Here is a 6,000-nt window from a genome sequence, read left to right as displayed (position 1 = left end):
GTGGTTGCAATAGTCCATCCATCCATTATCATCCGCTTATCCGGGGTCGGGTCGAGGTGGCAGCAGGTTCAGCAGGCCGACCCAGGCTGGTTGCAATAGTAATTCTGTAATCCAGTAATCCATCACACACACCAGTGTGGCCTGAGATTGGGGTTCGGTACTGAACTCTGTACTTTTAATATAGTACTGACTCAATTATGTGGGCAATACTTAGTACAGATTTACGTTAAATGAATTGGTTCCAAATGTTGGTAGCCTACCTGAGAGCACATCTGGGCCAGGAAGTATAGAGAGAAAGAAAGATAGTGAGACTATGTCACCTTTGCAGCTTGTCCAAGTCACAGTGAGTGTGGTTACACAAAACTTGACATTTGCTGCAATATTTGTAATTTGAAATGCAAAGCTGGACAGGGTTAGACGTCTCACATGTGCTTCCTCTGAGACATGACAGCACTCTCATGTACGCACTGTAACAGGCGGCAGGCCGTAGGGGCGGTTCTGAGAGGGGAGGAGGAGGTACGGAGGGGCTTTATTTTGTGTGATGGGTAAAATGTTCAAGATAAATAATAACATGTTCTAAATAAGTAACAATGTTGAAATATAGACGTTTGGACTGCAGTGAAATACCATTTGAAATACCATTTGTTATTACCTAGAGCAGCGGTCCCCAATCCCCGGTTGGTACCAGATCGCACAGAATGATTGACTGAAAAAAAGTTTTTATCAAAGTCCTAAAAAAATTTTATTTTGAAAAAGGACCGGATACCGTCTGTGCATCTGAGCCTCTCACAAGGTCACGAAAAACGTTGCACATCTCAAGAGGTCACGTATTACGTATAAGTAACCTCTTGAGAAAAGCTAGCGAGTGAAAGCAAACCCACAAGCGAGAGAAAATGAGTAAAACAAAACATCTTTGGAGAGCTTCTTTGTGAAGTTTTATATGAGAGGGTTTAACACTATTGAAAAATGTAACAATGCGGCATTCACAAGGACAGCTTGTGTTCTCATCCTATCCTTTTAATAGCTGCCATAACTACGTCGCCAGTTAACACGGTTGCTTGTTAAACCGTAACACCGGCTCGTTGCAGATAAACAAGCTCAGGGCTCCCACTAATTCGGCGTCATGGTGAGTTGTATTTTTATGCACTTTATGCCGGTCGTATAATTTTATTACGTCATATTTATCGCCCACACTGTGAAGGCCGGTCCGTGAAAATATTATCTGACACGAAACAGGTCTGTGGCTCAAAAAAGGTTGGGGACCGCTTACCTAGAGAGTAAAGTACAGTACAAAAAAGTACCGGTACTAAATTCCAGATGCTGAAGGGTACTGATACTTATACCACAGTTCAATTAAGAGTTATTACCCCATTCCCCTATGCCCGATATTAGTCTTAAAATGCCTAAACATCTCTTTGAGGTTCTACCTCTGAAATGTTGACCACTACACCCATCTTGGTATCCAATAAAAAAGAGGAGTGGCGAGAGATGTATTGGTTTCCAGCACTTCTCCAGTTGATTCACAGCCAACCGTGGCCCCTGTCGGTCAGGGCAGATCTCCACTTCAAGGCAGGTGGTCAGATTTGAAACCCAAAACTAGCACCTCTCTAGCTGTGGGTGAGGCCGCTTCATAGCACCTTTTGATAATCTGATTGGGTCAAATATAAGCATGGAGCCAGTGACTCACTTCCCCGACACTGATTACGTATACGATCCTTAAAGTTGTTGCCATCCACTTTCAATGTAACAAAACCCTTCGAGAGTTCTTACCTGAAACCAATTCAGATGTGACAAAACTAAGAAATCTCAAACTTGTAAAACAAATGCACACTATATTCTAGACATCAGCTGCAAAGGCTATGAGGCATATTTAACCAGCTGGTAAATCAGACTGTAGTTCATCATCTATTAAGAAAGATGTGATAATGTAAAGAAACTCATGTGCTTGTTTAAAGAGATTGTATAAAGAACATAATCTGTTTTGTGTTACAACAGACAATGCAGTCTGTTCTTTGAGATGCCCGTGGTATATGATTGTCTGAGCTATAGCAAAATACATCTCAATATCAAGAACACATGTATTTATCGCTACGGTGCCAGAAGCTAACGTTTGTATGCAAAACTTGGCAATCAATTTGATCTTGCTTGTTATTCTTTGTATTTATATCATTCCATAAAAATGACATCATCTTCTAAGTAAAATTAAAGTAAAATCAATGCCAGTGAGAAAATAAACCAAGAAATGACTTCTCATCGGGCGAAACACTGCTTAAGACTCCTGAGTTTACAGACGACGGAAGCAAAGCTGTGGTAATGATCCAAGGTGTGAAGGTTTTACCAACATTCAGAAGAAATACAGACACAGAAAGAAACAGGGGATTGTGTGTGTGTGTGCGTGTAGGTGTGTGTGCGCGCGCACGTGTGTGTGTATAATGAATGTGTGTATGAACTTTTGTGATCAAATGAACAAATGGACCCTCTGCAATTTGCTTACTAGCCTCGTGTGGGAGTGGACGACGCCATCATCTACCTGCTGCAACAAGCTCAGTCCACCTGGATGGAACCGGTGGCTCTGTGAGAATCACTTTCTTTGACTTCTCCAGTGCATTCAACACCATCCAACCACTGCTGCTGAGTGAGAAGCTGTGGGTGGTGGGGGTCTCCTGGATCACTGACTACCTCACAGTATGTCCGACTGGGCCGTGTGCTGTCTGGGACAGTGGTCAGCGATATTGGAGCTCCACAGGGAACTGTTCTGTCTCCCTTCCTGTTCACCCTGTACACCACTGACTTCCAGTACAACTCGGGGTCATGTCATCTGCAGATGTTCTCTGATGACTCTGCAGTGGTCGGGTGTATTAAGGATGGACAGGAGGAGGAGTACAGGGCAGTAACGGATGACTTTGTGGTGTGAGCCGGTAGAAATCACCTGCTTCTGAATGTGGCCAAGACCAGAGAGATGGTGGTGGACTTCAAGAGGAAGACGACGGCTCCACAATCGCTGAGAGTTCTGGCAGAGGATGTGGACATGGTGGAGGAGTACAGGTTCCTGGGTGTCTCCATCGACAACAGACTGAACTGGAAGGCCAACATCAACGCTGTGTACAAGAAGGGGATGAGTCGACTCTTTTTCTTGAGGAAACTTGGATCCTTCGATGTGTGCAGAACACATTCCTGTCAACTGCAATAAGACTTTACAATAAATCACCTCTGGCCAGATCCTCTTCAAATTGAACAACATCAATAACCCTTGCACCGCTTCACTTTATATACTTTATATACACTTAGATACACTGTATACACGTTGCATTTTTTAAAATTATATTTAATTTTCATTTCCTTCATTATTTAAATTCTTAAATGTATAATGCCCTGCTATTTTATTTTATTGTATTGCATATATTGTAAACATGCCTGCTGCTGCTACAATACAGTGAATACAGTATATCTAATCTAATCTAATCTAACAAGGGTCATAATCTAACAAAGGTCATATACATTTTATTTTATACTTATGGTTTAAATCCATCGTTTCTCATTTTTAGATTTTTTTTTTTTTTAATTAAAGAATATTATGGCTTCAGTTAATGCCTTTGGCCAGTAGGAGATAGTTTGGAAGTTGTCAATGATTATGTTGTTGCTTGCGACAGAGTCCATGCATTGGCACACACTTTATTAAGTTGTAATAGATATTGAGTTATTAATAGTCATTTTAAGCTTACGTTTTTAGATTATTTATGAATGGATCATCATATTTCTACTGTAACTTAACACCATTGCAACCCATTGTAACCAACATGAATTCAAGCTGACCGCAGTTGCTGTTCTCTGCCAAGGAGGAAATTAGAAACTTTAATGGTCACATTTCAACCCTAAAGGAGATTGAGTAATCGATAGTCATAGGATTTTGTGTTGCACATTTCTTTTGCATAAAAGGTTTAAAGAGTTATAATTAAAACTAAATGGAGAAATACATGGAAGAATTGATGCAATTGTTTCTAGAGTATAAATCACATTTTAATGACATTGTAAAACAAGCTAAACAGATGAATGTAAATCATTCTGTCTTTATTTAAACAAGACTAATCTGAATCAGTCCAACAATATAATCAAGTAGAGCTAAACAGGCTTATGTTGTAATGCAATTGCCGAATGTCTTTAATGTGTCGAGGAAACATTCCAATTGTGTCTTTTAAAGTCAGATACAACTTCCAAACTTACATACCTCCATTGTTTTGCAAAAATGTGTCCGGGCAAATTAACTTTATTCAATTCAATTCAGTTTATTTTGTATAGCCCAGAATCACAAATTTAAAATTTGCTTTACAATCTGTACACATACGACATCCCTGTCCCAGGATCTCTCATCGGATCAGGAAAACCGTATGAATAATGAATAGTATGCATGGGCCACGAACCAGATAACCACAATCTATGTAAAGAGAAGGAGGTAGAGAGGAGGGGCATCAGCAGGGCCAATGAGGCAGGAGGCCAAGCCCATGATGTAGGGGGCAGGAGGCCAAGCCCATGAGGCAGGGGGCACGGCCAAGGAGGCAGGGCCTATCGTCTCAGGGGCCTTATTGTCTCAGAATAAATGTAATCATGGTCAAGGACAAAGCTGAAACTCAACATTTACTGCAATCCTACAAAATAAAATAGCTTTGAGTTGCTGCTCACTGTAAAACTTGTACGTGGAGTTCTCCACATAGTTTTTGCCCTGAGGGATGCCTCTAGTCCAGACAAAAGGAACATCTGCTGTAGTACACAGCCTAAAAAAACATAAAACTGGACAGAGACAGACAAAGACTGCGCATGTCTCGGTCTTGTCACTGTTATCAGCAACTGTTTGCTCCCTCCATCGTTCTGTCTCTTTTCCCGTCCTTCTCTCTCTCTCTCTCTCGCTGAGAAGGATTTTCCTTCTTGTGATCATGGCTGTTAATGGATGATGTCACTATGCATGTTCTGTGTTAGATACCAGGCAAAGATGGAGTGTGAATGCAGGCAAAGAAGATCTCTTCACATTATTAAATGCTGAACTCTGAATATGACTGTACATTGGGAAAATAAAAACTAGACAACCGCCTAATCATAAAGAAATTGCACAAAATATCCTCCTCATATTACTTTTTTTTTTAGAGAGAAAGTATTGCTTCTGCACTTTTTTTAATTTACTGGGGATGCATTGGATACTGTGAAACTGGAAACAAGGAATAATAGATGGTATTGGCCTTAGTTTTCCTGGATTCTGGGCTGCATCAAACCTCTGATTTGACTTTAACTGAAGCATTTATTTACCTCGCTGTAATGATCTGTACTGAAAATCATTCATGATGTCAAAGGGTATCATTATTCGACTTGGCAGCCTGTGTCGAGATCTCTTTCACTCTTAATTCCCTAAAAGACATAAAACACAAATAAGAATAATTTCACGCAAACACTACTCTTCTGCTGGAATACGGTTACATCCAGTTCGCGTTTTCGTCTCTTAGGTTTGTGTGACTAAATGTTGTTTGTACAAAGTCACACACACACACACAATCACACACACGCACACACAGACACAGTCTCTTTGGCTTGTGACCCAAAGTGCATCTGCAAGGTGTGACATCATTCTCTCCACAGACACTCAGATCACATCACATGAATTGCTTTCTCGTTGAACTACTAGCCAGAAGCGGAAATGGATCCACTGATCTGACCAAATCCTGTTCTGCTCCGGCTGGGCGTTCACAAGTGTTGCTGTCTGTTAAGTCTTGAAAATCATAGCTACGTGAAATTATCCCAGATAGAGCACGTCATCTATTCCATTTGTAACAGAGAAACATGATTGTTAAAAACTTCTTGTATCATCATGACATTCATTGCAGAGGAAATACTGACACAAGAGGTAAAGGCAAACATAGGCTCAAAAATATAAATAAGGTACTGTGTGTGGACATCAAACGTTACGCGTGTGGACATTAAACATTACGCATGTAATAATGAGGATTATTTTTATTT

This window comes from Cyclopterus lumpus, chromosome 14, assembly GCF_009769545.1.
Source record: "Cyclopterus lumpus isolate fCycLum1 chromosome 14, fCycLum1.pri, whole genome shotgun sequence".
In the NCBI taxonomy this organism is placed as follows: Eukaryota; Metazoa; Chordata; class Actinopteri; order Perciformes; family Cyclopteridae; genus Cyclopterus; species Cyclopterus lumpus.
The sequence above is the reverse complement of the archived record's forward strand: the minus strand, read 5'-3'. Positions refer to the sequence as shown.